This window comes from Musca autumnalis, unplaced genomic scaffold (genome assembly GCF_047663935.1).
Source record: "Musca autumnalis isolate F117 unplaced genomic scaffold, ASM4766393v1 scaffold_3, whole genome shotgun sequence".
NCBI classification, from domain to species: domain Eukaryota; kingdom Metazoa; phylum Arthropoda; class Insecta; order Diptera; family Muscidae; genus Musca; species Musca autumnalis.
This window is the reverse complement of record NW_027411866.1, coordinates 218310262-218325575: the sequence shown is the minus strand read 5'-3', so window position 1 is coordinate 218325575 and position 15314 is coordinate 218310262. Positions and strand designations below refer to the sequence as shown.

General features: G+C 36.6%; 2 protein-coding genes across 2 annotated transcripts in view; one reads left to right on the top strand and one right to left on the bottom strand.

The window, feature by feature from the left end:
- The window catches only part of fog (folded gastrulation), a 423880-nt gene that overhangs the window by 117909 nt on the left and 290657 nt on the right, over nt 1–15314 (top strand). The gene's annotated exons all lie outside the window — the stretch shown is intronic.
- The window catches only part of LOC141398983 (uncharacterized), a 438842-nt gene that overhangs the window by 237377 nt on the left and 186151 nt on the right, over nt 1–15314 (bottom strand). The gene's annotated exons all lie outside the window — the stretch shown is intronic.

Here is a 15314-nt window from a genome sequence, read left to right as displayed (position 1 = left end):
AAACGATTCCCGTACCAATCACACAAAGCCACAAACTTTTCAGCTTCTCTGAATCGTTTCATTCTCACAACCAAAACAAAAACACAAACTTTTCAACGTAAAAAGATAGAAACCGTACGATTGCTGAATTGTAACTTCGGCTATGCTTTGCTGAGTTGTTTCATTCACCACCCAAACAAAAAGTATTTTTGGGAAACGTTTCCCGTGCGTATTGTCAATGTCACACTCAGACACACGCACATGTGATTGCTTAACAACCCTATAAGTTAGCATCAACATACCACAGTCAATTTTATCAACCACCAATCAGCATACCACTGTGAATTTTATCAACCACCAAACGTTTTTGATTTATTCACATGTGTTTTGTACTATTCCGCTTTCTATCTGCTCTTGTGGAGTTGAGTACTTTTCGCTTTTCGTTTTGTTTGCACTCGCGAATGTAAACAAAACAAAACTAAACAGCGAGCTCGGCCAACGTGGGTTATGTTTGGTTTTGTATTGTTCCTATTGAAAATACGAAACGAAACGATTGGAAATGTTATTTAAAGTATTTTTACGTACGCTGATCCTAGTAATTGGAGTCTAAAGGCAAAAAATTTGATGCGTGAAATTTCTTCAACACAAGCAAAAAACTATCAGCAAATTGAAACCCTTTTTTTCCAAAAAAAAAAAAACGTATGTATTTAGGAGGTTTTCAAAATTATGGGCGTATGAACCGACAAAAATGTGGATCAGGATTAGAGTTCTAAAGTTTTGCGGAGGAAGTATGGGAGTGGATCTTATTTCGGGAGTCATATCTTTTCGTTAGATATCGAGCCCAATAGTCATTTCAGTTTGGACGAGAATGCCAGGAAGCATGGAGTTGTCCACGGAAAACATAATATCGTTAGGGAAATACCCCAAAGAGAGGACCGCAACGGGCCATTTTAGAAGTTAAACTAAATTTAAACAAAATATTAGGAGATCCTGATCTATAACTGGTAGATATATTAGGACGTGTAAAGTGTGGACCAAATCGGTCACTTCCTTCAAGAGTTATCGTGCGCACAATTGTTCTAAACATTTTTGAACTTATCTTGGGTACCCGGTGGAGTGGACCCATATGGCTTATCTTCGAACTTAAACTAATTTTGGACAAAATATTACAAAGGCCAAATTTTGGACCGAATCGGCAGATCCGTTCGAGAGTTATACTGCGCTCCAACCACTACACACAGTGTTATAGGGTTTTTTGACACTTTCAGGCTATTTTCTCAGAATTACAAGTTGTTACAACAAAAATCAAAGCGATTCGAGAGCAGGTCCTAAACTGTACTTTTCCGGAATTTTGTGTGGTAGGTACCCGAAGGAGTGCACCGACTGAGTCCATATTGGAACCTAATCTAAGTCTGGTAGAAGCTTCTTTTTGAAAGCCTGAACAAAGAAGAACACATCAGAGAGCAGAACATCCAGTCGCTTGAAATCCCATCTTACCTTTGGCTTCAAAACAAATTTTCTGTTATAGCCTTCTTAGTAAGGAATCAGATAAGAATAAATGTCACATCATAAATTCATTCAGACATAAACATTCAAACAAAAATATTGTTTGGAGTTTATTTCAATCCAAAAAAGAAGGAAGTGCGCATACAAAAGTTTTCCTTACAACATAACCTATGAAAACATATAATAATTAACAGAAAATAAGACCGCCTCCCAATTTCGCCAAAATGCGCATAAAATATCTTATAAAACATCACGAATTAATGTTTACAATAATAACAACAACGCACATATCGATACCCATGAATTCCATTAACGAAAACAACCTACCTTCACAATATTAAATGTTTCACATCAAAGAAATTTTCAGAAAAAAAAAACTGAATTACATTCATATTTCATTATATTTGCCTTGCAGTGCCTACAATTTTGATATGCGAAACCTTCGTCTGGCAGACATACACAGAAAAAAAAAAGTTTGTTTGCATTCATTACCCCACGCCCCCTCAACACAAAAAAAGTATTGAATAAATAAAAATATTCACATTAGTCTGTTGAAAAAAAAATATTCATCAATTCTTGGAATTGTAATCAAATGTATGTGAGTATTTAAATGAAATTGGAAATTTGCAAAACAAAATGAAAGAAAATTTGTATATTTTTCCTTTTGCAAGGCATCGTGCAAAATGGATGGTTGGTTGGTAGGTAGACGACAAGAGGTCTGAAGAACTAAATAAATAAAAATTTTAATAAATTTCCGTTGTTGTGATTTTTTCTGTGAGTCCGTCCCCAATAATGTCTGATTGATGATTTTTTCTAAAACGCAATATATATTTTCAAATCATCATTGGGAAACATTGAAATCAAGAACGTTTAATATTTGTATATTTACAGCAAATACTGAAGTACAGTGGTTCTACAGCAATGACGTACAAAACAGAATTTAAGAGAGTAGTTGCTTTCGTGTCTGTTTAGTTCAGATCTAATAACTCATAATATGTACCAACCGATTTCATGTGTTTTGAGGATTTTATCTTCATTCCTAGCCCGAATTGGCTGTAACCTGTCATTTAGAGTTTCCAATGGTACAGACAATACCCCACCAAAAATTGTGGACATAGGGCCAGGTTGATTCGGCAAACATTGGCTGTAATTTGGCTAAAATAAAAAAATAAAAATAATTAAAAATTTTTGCTACAGTGTTTTATTTATAAATGCACTTAAAGCTAAAAAATAATTTTTCGCTTAGCATCAAGTAATATATTTTTATTCTTTATAGACCCTCTCAAATAAAACGCTTGCAATTAAATTAAAAATGGTGACAAAATTTAATGGCAAGCGTTTTATTTGAGAGATTCCGTTATGAAGTAGAATAATTACTTTCTAGCTTTAAGTGCATTTATAAATAAAACACTGTAGATTATTTTGTTTAATTATTTTTTATTACCAATTTTATTATTTACTTACTACTTTCAAAAAACAAACCAAATCTAAAATCGTCCATTAAATAAATTATTAACAAATAAAAGCAAAAAAAACAAGGCTATAGTCGGGTCGGTGCCGACTATGTGATACCCTACACCGCTACCCCTGTTCATAAGCTTTTGACTAATAAAATTCAAAATACAGTTGAACCTCGATTATCCGTGAATCGATTATCCGGGAACCTCCATTATCCGTGATAGAAAAGAAATGTTGGACTGTTTCCCATTTCTTCTATTTTTCGTTATAAACTTCATTACCCGGGAGTAAAAACACACTTTCCAATTAATTTGAGTACGCAAACAAAAGGTAAACAAACGAAAAGTGGAAAATCTCGCGTGTTACACAATTTGGGTATTTATGGTATCACAAAAACCATGGTACAAAGTCAATTCAGATGAATCTGATGATGATGATATTATGTATCCTACTAAAATTTGGTGGATTACCGTAATAAATTTAATAAAAATTGCAGATTTTCATATTATTGTACAATATTATGCAATTTTTACTTAAAAAATATGTTCAAATACTACATAAAAGCATTGCCTCCATTATCCGGGAAAATCGATTATCCGTAATGCCTCCGGTCCCGACCATCACGGATAATCGAGGTCCGACTGTATTAAAATTGGGATAGCTTAGCGCCTTTGCTCTGAATGTCTTCATTAACACAGGTCAATTTTTTGAAACGCATATAAGTGCATCGACAGTACAACCCAAATAAAAAATGGAAAAGTGGGATGTATGCCAACCATCAATAGGCTTCTTTCTCTGTTAGACCCCCGTCAACCCCCAAAATTTCGTGAGGATCCGAATAAAAATTCGTAGTGTGATTGCACAAAAATGGAAAAAGGAGTGCATTACCGACTATTGCGATATCTCTATTGTTTGACGACCTATGGTGATATTTTCTACTTTCCTTGCCAGGATTTGCTTTGAAATAAAACGTTGGTCTTTTTTCCAAATATTTTTTTTTCACATTCCGACCCCTGACTAATATCCGACCATTATCAAAAATCAAAAGGTTTTTTCCTCTGTGGGACCCCCAATAACACCCAAAATTTCGTGACGATCCAATTAAAATTGCGACCTGTAGCGTGATTTCCAAAAAGTTGAAAAATGGGATGTATTACCGACTATTGCGATATCTTATTTGGAAACCTACGCCAACTTGCTTTACATCATTGTAATGATGGGATTTTTTACTTTCATTGTCAGACTTTGCTTTTGGAAGGTCCCGAACCAAAGCTGTGATAATCGTCGTTATTATTAAAATCGCAAAAATACAACTGTACTTAGCGGCTATTGCGATATATTCGTTGTTTGACCACCTACGAGAGCCTACTTTACATCATTAGAAAGCCGATATTTTCTACTTTCATGGCAAGGTTCTGCTTTTGGTATACCCCATATTAAAGCAGAGATATTCGCTTAGGAAAAAAAGCGTTGTCTTTTTCTCCAAATAAGTTTTTTGCCCAACACGACCCCTAAATATTATCCGACCATCACCAAAATCAATAGGCTTCTTTCTCTGTAGGATCCCCATTAGCCCCCAAAATTTCGTGACGATCCGTTAAAAATTGCGACCTGTAGCGTGATTATAAAAAATGAAAAAATGGGATGTATTTCCGACTATTGTGATATCTCCGTTATGTGGCCACCAACGCCAACCTACTTTGCATCACTGTAAATATGGGATTTTCCACTTTCACAGTCTGACTTTGTTTTTGGAAGATCCCCAACCGAAGCTGTGATATTCGTAATTATTATTAAAATCGCAAAAATAAAAAGTTGCTTTCTATTAGCGGCTATTGCGATATATTCGTTGTTTGATCACCTACGAGAGCCTACTTTACATCATTAGAAAGCCGATATTTTCTACTTTCATAGCAAGGTTCTGCTTTTGGTATACCCCATATTAAAGCAGAGATATTCGCTTAGGAAAAAAACCTTGTCTTTTTCTCCAAATAAGTTTTTTGCCCATTACGACCCCTAAATATTATCCGACCATTACCAAAATAGACTTCTTCATCTGTGTGACCCCCATTAACCCTCAAAATTTCGTGACGATCCGATCAAAGTTGCGACCTGTAGCGTGATTTCCAAAAAAGTGGAAAAATGGGATGTATTACCGACTATTGCGATATCTCCGTTATTTGGTCACCTGCGCCGACCTAGTTTAGATCATTGTAAAGATGGGATCTTCTACTTTCATAGCCAGGCTTTGCTTTTGGAAGATCCCCAACCGAAGCTGTGATATTCGTCATTATTATTAAAATCGCAAAAATAAAAATTGGGTTCTATTAGCGGCTATTGCGATATATTCGTTGTTTGATCACCTACGACAACCTACTTTACATCATTAGAAAGGTAATATTTTCTGCTTTTATTGTCAGGTTTTGCTTTTGGTATACCCCGTATAGAAGCTGAGATATTCGCTTTGAAAAAACGTTGTCCTTTTATCCACATACGTTTTTTGCCCATTCCGACCTCTAAATATTATCCGACCATCACCAAAATCAATAGGCGGGACCCCCATCAACATCCAAAATTTCGTGACGATCCGATCAAAATTGCGACCTGTAGCGTGATTAAAAGGTTTAGATGGACAGACGGACAGACGGACGGACGGACGGACTCACATAGCCAGATCGACTCAGCTCGTCGAGACATTCATTTTGGTATATATAAGTATGGGTCTACGACCATTATTTCGATGCGTTACAAACTTTTTGGCCAAAACCAACTTATAATACCCTCCCCACATAGTGGTGTAGGGTATAAAAAATCATGTACACATGAATCATGAACGAAACTCTGCGCAGTCCCCCAACAGCAACCGCACACGCAGCAATTAACACCAGCCGTTGTTGTTCCGATACCAGAAAATGCGTCCCTTTTGCAATTTAATTACAATGGGCTCCGAAATAATATCGAAGAAATAGTGGACTTCATGAATCGGAGGAAGATCATGGTCGCGGCGGTGCAGGAAACCAAGTTTTAAAACAACTGCAGATTACAGCGTTGTGGTGGGAGGTGGGAGATTAGCTTTCCTATTGCACCAGTATGTTCAATACAGGCCTATCTCGCTTGAGCCTAACTCTAATGACCCGTACATAGAATGTATGGGGGTAGCAGTCAGGTGTGGAACTCCGACATAAAGTTGCTGAACGTATACATCCCCGATAAAAGGCTGTAGTGACCCGGAGGATATGGTGTCCCTTTCTTAAAAAAAAACATAAATTTTAACACCGTAGAATTTCTGTGAAGGAAGGACTGCGGGAGCCTTTGCTTTGCCAGCGATCAGTCGGGTGGGGTGGTTCGGTCCTTTTTTCACAAAAATCTTTATCCACTACATTGAATTAATGTAGACTCCCTTTTTATTTTTAAATTAAACTATTGCATTAACTAAATGGACCAGAGTGGACTAAATCAATATTAAAAATCCCCATATTAGCCACTGCAACATTAATAATGACAAACCTATTATAAATACCTATGTCTTTTTCGTTTATCGATTCTCACGGATGTTTTTGTGAGAATGCTGCGCTTCTTTACCCACACCATCCATCGTCCTGAAGGCGCTAAAAATGTATATCCAGGACCCCCAGCATTCATACTTACACTTCTTCACTTCACATGGCAGAAAACATCAGATATTAATTTACCAGGGCATCCTTTGGCATACAATCTCTATTTTATTCAAAACATAATGCATAATTTAGATAATATATTACTAAGAAAATGAAATGATCAGCTTATGGCTTAATCAAAAAGGAATTTAGAATTGAAATATATAAATACAATTCATTTTGATCATTTACTTTTATGAGAACACAAAAAAATGTTCAGCCCTTAAGGGGTTAAAATTCTAAATATCTATTCTGTATAAAACGGTAGGCAAAACGCTTAGCAAAACAAAGATACAAAAAAATTATTTAAATTAAAAATTTACATACTATGTATGTAAGTATAGATATGTGTGTTTTTTTTTTATTTCTTTGTTATGCCGTACGTAATGAGAATCGATAATGAGAGTGAGTACTTAATCTGGAACTGTTATACTATGGCAATATTCACCTCAATTGGGAGAAATCATTATGAACGGTACTCATTGTTTATTATAAATTCTCATTACTTGTTTCTTTTAATAAATCAATGTAAGAGCGCAATGAAATATCAATAAGGGACAAATAAAAATCAGCTGTTACCAAACTTACCACCAACTATTGAATGAAGAAGGCCTCCTGCATCGAATTGATGGTTGCTGCTGCTGCAAAAAGGAAAGTAGATGGAAACGGGGCGAGTGCTGTCTCTTACGTTGATTAGAATACTCTAAATGCTCTTGACTCAAAATTAAATTACTCAAAAAAATTATTAAATATTATGTGGTGATATTGATATCCATACGTATACTTAAATAAAGTTCATCGGGAATCCAGAGTTAGTTGAGTCATAGCGGCTCATAAATGATTATCAGCAAGGGGTTACGTCTTCTGACCACTTGTTGCAAATACGTAAAAATGTATCTGAAGTTGCGTGTTGTTTAGGATGATGTATCTCCGGTGTATTGAGGAGATAGAATCACTTGTTGGGTATTGTTGGTATGGAAGCAATATGATGGGAAGATTTGCATTTTTTTGGAATGTATCCAATTACAGGCTCATATTGATGATAATCGATATGTTCACTTATCTGGATTAATTAACTAACGGGCAAGCACTTGATTGAGGATGATGATTTGCAATATGGTTATACTCAGATCCCCATCATATGTTGAACACTCCCTTCACAATAATGATTGGGTGGCAATTTTTGCTTTAGTTGAAGTAACTCACAGAAATTATGTTTAAGGTAGAGGTAGCACACTCCATGCGATTTTTGAAGAATCCACAAAAGGGCCAACACGCTACCCTGTGGGTAGCGTGAGTCTTTGTGGTATAGACCACTTTTTGTAGCACGGATTCTGATAAAGGTGAAGTGAATTTCTCCAGTATTTTTCTGGTTGTAATCTTTAAAAGAAATACTTGCTTTAAAGCAAAAACTAACCAATCTTTTTTTGCATGCTCACCTTCTATTGCTTTTATAAATTAGGCAAAAGTTTTCAAAAACAGAGTTTGATCTTTTCAAATATTAAAATTATATAGCTTTGCAGCTAATGATGCTGACTAAAAACACTGATTATTGGCAGAATCAAAATTGATGTTAACACTTGCAATGTAGATTTGTAAAGGAAGTTGAAATCACAACCTGTGCAACTTGATACCTTAGATTTGTTGTCATTTTGACAAGGGCTTAAAAATCAGTCTTCAATGTTGCCACATTCATTAACTTGTCTCAAAGTTGCAACAATTAGTATGGAATTGTACGATTCAATGACAAGAATTCGATTGAATATTAATCAGATTTATTGTTTGTTATAAGAGTTAATATTCAATTTATTATAAAAAATTAGTTTTTCTGATCGTTTAATTGCAATTTAAGCTTAAAAAGAAATCTAAAAACAATAATCAGATATGTCTGTCAAACAACATGTATTTGTTAGTCAAGTAACAAACCGCTTACGATCTGAGATGTAGCTATAGTCACCACATAAATAGGATATCCGATCAAAACAAAACTTATAAAAAATGGGATAGCTGTTAATCTCATTTACTATCTGTCAATTTTAATTGATATGTTATTAGTTCATTCGTAAACAATTAAAGCACAGTTAAAAACAAGAAATTTTAAGTGAAGCTAATAAAATTAGAAAAGTTGTAAAATGTGAGCAAAACAGGAATGAATTTAGTAGAAAAAAAATATAAATATATTGATGAACTGTAAGAAGATACACGGTGAATGGAATTTGAATGACCAGAGTATTAGAATCTATTTCAAGCGTTGTGGGTAATTGTGAGCGTTTTACAAAAAAAATTAAGGCCAGGTACCAAGAATGAGGGCAAAACATAGCCAATGCGGATATACCAACAAACAAAATTATTTGTGGAATTGTATGCAGACTTCAAGCAATGTAATTGGTAAATATCTTTAAAGACTAAGAATTATATTTTTACCATGAATACAATTTTATTCGCCGAATTATGAATTTGGTTTTTCCGTTGATAATTTGTTGTTGTCTTGATAAGGCAAAATTTGGTTGTAATGGAAAACGTTCACTACAAACCGAGTAATTCGCTCAATTTGATAAGCGAATTAATAGGAAACAGAACGTTTTTAGGAGCGTATATCCTTTGCATGGAACGTGCCGACAAGCTTACCGTTCATATCCTCAAGAATATAATAATGATTTCCCAGCTTATCTCGAATTTTTGCCTTTAAGAAGACTGGTGCTAATTTTGCATTAAACTGTTTTTCCATGTTGGATTGTGCAAAATTTCGCCGAAAGACTTCTTGTCCAACACTGAATGTTTGTTGGCGAGTACGTAAATTGTACTGCTTTTGGTTTTTCTCAAAAGCTTCTTTTATATGCTTCTTGAGGTCATGTCGGATAAGTTGTAATTGATCATCATTTGTCAGCTTAACAGTAGGTTCATTCAAAAGGTTAAGGTTCTTCAAAAGGTCATAGGAGGATGCATGTGTAATCATATCAAACCCAAACAGAGCGTGATAGGGCGAACAATTTATCGATTGGTGATATGAGTTACGAAGTGCACAACTGATTGCAGATAGGTTTTCATCCCATTGCCTATGATCACTTTTAAGGTATGCTCTAATGCCAGCAATCAGAGATCTGTTAACTCTTTCTGACGCATTGGCCTGGGGCGAGTATAAAGCCGTATAGATATGATTTATCCCCAATGACGTAAAGAAAGCGTTCAGATCATATGCGCGAAACTGACTACCGTTATCGCTGATAATGGATTCTGGGACACCATATGTGTGAAAGATTTGTTTTTCGAGGAAATTCTGTATGGCTGCCGAAGTAAACTTCTTCAATGGGCAAAGCCAGTGAAACTTAGTAAGATGGTCAAGAACAATCAATAGCCCAATATGTCCTGTTTTACTGCGCGGATAAGGTCCTAAAATGTCAATGTATATCCTCTGAAAAGGTCGAATAGACACAGAAGGGTTTACCATTGGTGGCTTCATGACCATGTTGGGTGATTTAGTCTGCTTACATGTTTCACAATCTCTGACATATTTCCTGACATCAGAGACCATTCCCGGCCAGAAGAAATGTCGCCTCAAGAGTTGGAGTGTTTTTCCCATGCCTCCGTGTGCAGCTACGGGAGTGTCATGAGCAACAGAAATGGTTTTCCTTCTCAATTTGAGAGGAACCCATAATTTCCACGCCTCTTGCTCTTGGATTTCATCTCCTGAATAATGTTGTGTTCGATAATACACGTATTTGTCAATGATTTTCAGGTCTGGAAATTTAGCCTGATTATTAGTGACCTTTTCTTTGAGGGTCTGATAGTCCTCATCGTTGAATGAAGGGGAATTCAGATCAATTTCGGGTTCAGAAAACTCAAGTGCTGCTATTTCCTCATTGGGTATTCTAGATAAGGCGTCTGGGACGACATTATCTTTCCCTTTCCTGTGGGTTATGGTGAACTTGTAGCTTTGCAGCTTGAATACCCAGCGCGCTAATCGTCCTGTCAGGTCTGGTTGCCGCATGAGCCAAAGCAAACTTGAGTGGTCCGTTATGACTTCGAACTCTTGCAGCTCCAAGTAGCACCGAAATTTTTTAATTGCCTCGATGGCAGCCAGGCATTCCCTCTCTGTGACGCTGTAATTACGCTGGGCTGAGTTCAGTTTCTTGCTCATATAGGCGATGGGTTTTTCATTACCTTCATCGTCCAGTTGAACAAGAACTGCCCCAACCCCGTAATCACTGGCGTCACAGTGGAGGTAAAATTTCTTTCCGAAATCTGGGTTGGTGAGTACAGGAGCCGTAGTCAACAATAACTTTATTCGCTCGAAAGCCTTTTGGGCCTCGTTGGTCCAAAGGAACTTTCTCTTTGTTGACAATATGTCGGTTATTGGAGACACTTCTGTAGAGAAGTTTGGTATAAATCTCCTGTACCACCCCGCTAGACCCAGGAACCCCCGAACCTGCTTTAAATTTTTCGGTATAGGCCACTGAAGGATAGCTACAATTTTGTCGTTGTCGGTCATAATACCCCCATTCCCTATGACATAGCCAAGATAGTTCACTTTTGTTACACAAAAGTGACTTTTCGAAATGTTTAATGTAAGGTTGGCCTTACGGAATTGGGCTGAAATTCTCATTAACACTTCTAAATGCGTCGGAAAATCTTCGGAAACAATTACCAAGTCATCCAAGTATCCGAACACACTGTGGCGAAGATCGGGTGGTATTATTTCGTCCATGAGACGACACATAGTTTGAGCTGCGTTACACAGCCCGAATGGCATGACCACAAATTGGTACAGAGGCCTTCCCGGGACTGTGAACGCAGTCAAATGTTTGGACTTCTCATCCAACCCGATCTGCCAAAATGCGTCTTTCAAATCCAACTTGGATATGATGTTGGCCTTTGGTAATCGAGCGAAAATACCTTCGATATTGGGTAAAGGATATGCATCCTTTACCGTAACCGAATTCAATTTTCTGGCGTCAAGACACAGTCTTACTTTATTGGGTTTTACCACCAACCTCATCGGAGAACTCCATGATGAGTTTGATGGCTCTATCACTCCTAATTGTAGCATCCTGTCAACCTCAGCAAACATCAGTTTTTCCACTGCAGGAGATACAGGGTAAAACCTCTGCTTGATGGGCTGAGCAGAACCTACGTCTATGCTGTGTTTTAAAAGGCTTGTTCGACCTAATCCTTTGGCCTCGAAATTAGGAAAAAGGTCAATTACTGTCTGTAATTGATGACGTTCTGCCTCTGTAAGGGGATATTCGTCAGGATTAGGCGCTTTTGGGCTATCAGATATTTCTTGGCAGCTCAAAATTGATGAAGAATTAAAAGTTGGTGATTGTTCTTTGTCATTTAAATTGCAATTAGTGGTTATTATGTCTCCCGAACACATTATATTTGGAATTAAATTAAAGTTTCGACAAAAATCGATTCCCAAAATAAGTCTTTGAGAAATGGTAGGTATAATGAATAACCGAAGGGTTCTGGCTTGGCCTTTAAAGGATATGCTGACGTCTATCCAGCCATGAACTTTTTGCGAGCTACCATCGGCAGTTTTCACGATAGATTTAATTTTATTGAAATTAGGAAACTTCGTGAAATCTGTCGCTGCTAGATCTGAGCCAATGCAACTGACATTTGCACCCGTGTCAATTAACCCATACTCGTCGAAACTCAAGAAGGACACTTTCGCATAATAGCGTAAATCTTTTGGATTCGCTACTATTGTGGAAACTAGAAGTTTCGAACAAAGTTTGCGCGTTTTAAAGTAAGTTCTAAGTCTCTTTGTAGAACGTTTAGTTTTTTTGACGTGAACGGCTGAAATTTCAGATGGGTTAAAGATTTCGTTTCGTCTTTCGCAGTACATCTGCCATCTAATGTGGTAAGGCAACTTTGGGTGTATTATCTTAGTACAATTATCTTTGTCATTGGTTTCGTTTTGTACTGGTTTTTTCAAAACAGTAATGGGTTTAGGCTTATCAGTGATGACGTCATATTTGGGTGTGTTGTAGTTTGAGTTATGGTATTGATTAAGATTTGAAGAAAATTGTGGAGTATTTATTGGGGTTTGTCCATTTGAGGACTGAAAGTCTTCAAGTTTTTTGAAGTGCTATGTTTTCTATTAGCACACTTGTTGCAGTTGGGCTTGTAAGTGTTTTTGGCCCCACATCCGTAGCAAAACACTGATCTGTCTTGGAGACAATCCTGCCAGTGGTGGCCTACTACATCACAGTTCCAACAAGTGGAAACAATATCAGACTTTTGTAAAGCCTCAATACTGTGATCTGTATGTTCATTTATTAAAGTGAGGTCATGCTCGTCTGTAGCTATTTCTGCTACATTACGACGAGGTAGTTGATATTGAAGATTTCGACTGGGTAAGGTTTTACGAACATACTCGTCATTAAAGAAGTTCTCACGCATCTGTACGAGTTTTCGTAGATGCGATATTGAAACTATCGGGACGTACAGCAGATCTTGCCGAATGTCTGGCCGAAGATTTCGAGCTAAAATTTCGATTAGTTCAGCTTCGGTCATAGCCCTAGGCAATCTGTCCGCCATTGCTAAAACAGAGTCAAAGAATGCATCGAATGTTTCGTTGGGCTTTTGTTTCCTTGCCCGAATTTCTTCTCTTATATCATAAGAGGATTTGAATTCTTTATATTGGTCTCTAAGTGCTACGCAAAATGCGTTCCATTCTATAAACCTCACCTGCTTATGGTAGCGCCAGTACCAGTCTCTGGCTTTACCGGTAAGTAGGCAGTTTAAATTCCTACATATGAGGCTGTAATCGCCATTAAAATAGTCAAAAGTCAACGATCCTAGCCTGTACAAAAATTCATCCACACTCAAACCATTTGATGACCCATCAAATTTAAGGTTCCAACTTTGGATAATAGATGTTACCTTATCGAAAGGCATATTACTGGATGTACTTGGTACATTGGAAGATAAATTCAAATTACCAGAGTTATCGGCATTTTGATTAGGATATGGTGGGATGTTGGAAGTGTTCTTATTATTTTGCGATTGTTGTTGTCCATTAGTATTTTGATTATTTGACGATTGGGATGATTGTTGATTGGATCCCGAAGGATTTCCTTGAAATGGGATTATCTGATTCGGTAGAATTTGATTTGACCTATGTGAATTGGAATAACCATGCTGTTGGGGTAAACTACTGGCATTGCCATTCAAAGGAAAATTTGGATTTTGGTTATTTTGAGACATTGCTTGCTGTTGTTGTTGTGGATGAAATGATAATGACGACATAGAATTACCATTGTGGTTAATGAAGTTGTTGTTGGTATTTTCGTTGTTACCGCTGGGTACAATGTTCAAATTTTGAAGAATTCTGGCTAAGCTTGCTTCAACAATTCTCTCGATTTGGTTGGTACTAACGGAGTTATTATGATTTGTGGTCTGAATGGGTGAAAAAGGACTGTGTGATTCTTCAGCATTCTGACTAGGAGTTGGAACGTTCTGACTTGGAATATTTTCCCCATAATATGGTAAGTTTTGGTTCTGATTAAAAAAGGAGTTTTCTTGAAATAAATTTCGAGCAGCATTTCTCGTAATATAACGCTTGGCCATTGCTCCTCTTCCTTTGCCTCGGGCGGCTGGTGGTTTAGGTGCAGGAGTATTTGTAGGCTGTGTGACTACACCTCTTAGTTCACTGGGTTCACACGGTCTTTTGCATGTTGGACATTCTTTAGACGCTGAGAAGTGATTTTCGATACAAGATCGATGGAATGAATGCAAACATACTTGTAGCACAAGACATTCGTCACCATCTGCTATAGTTTCATTGCACACACTACATACCGGCGGAACCGTGGAAAGGGCTGCCGTGGAAGGCGGTGGAGGTTGTGAAAAAGAAGGCGGTGGAGGTTCTGAAGAAGAAGAAGCGGGTGGCGAGTTTTGTACGGGCATGTTGACAAATGCTTGGAAATAAATGTTCTTGAAGATTTAATGGATACGAGTCTGTACTATTCCAGATATTCTATCTTTAGACTCATAAAAAGGAGAATTCCCAAAAAAAAAATAATATTTTCGTAAAATTGAAAAATTATTGGGTTAAAGGTGGTAGAAAGTATTTATTTTTGCATTGATAATCAATGTATCGATCAATAGAGATCTAAATTTTTGATCAAACAAAAATCGTTATAGTTTCTAAAGATATTTTGCAGATTTTGCTGTTCATTAATGTACAATAAGTATAAACGAATTATACTATATATCTGAGGAATTTGTTTTTGTAAACGAATTTTATGTAACTATAAGGAAACGATAATTCTGCTGCCAGGATCAAATTTAGAATTCAATATTGCTAAAAAAATTAGTAATAATATTGTGTTGAAAAATGTTGTATATATGTATTTCCTTTTCCAGTATATATATACTAAAAGGAATGAATCAAAATCGAACTTGAAGTTTTTTAATATAAATTAATTTGTATTATGTTTTCTTGCCATTGTGAAGTCGGTGACGAAGAAATACGTATGTATGTACGCTGGAAAAAGACAATAGATAAGGAAAACAACCTGGGCTATGGAACTTTGCTAACATAATCAAAACATACTAACAGGAGCAAACCAATTAAAGTATTTGAACTGTCATCTGCCCTTCCAATCAAAGGTCACTAAATTGCAAACCTGCTATTTTAATGAAATCCTGTTTGACTGTAAGGTTATTGATATCTCAGCTCACTAATTATAATTTTAACCAGCTCAC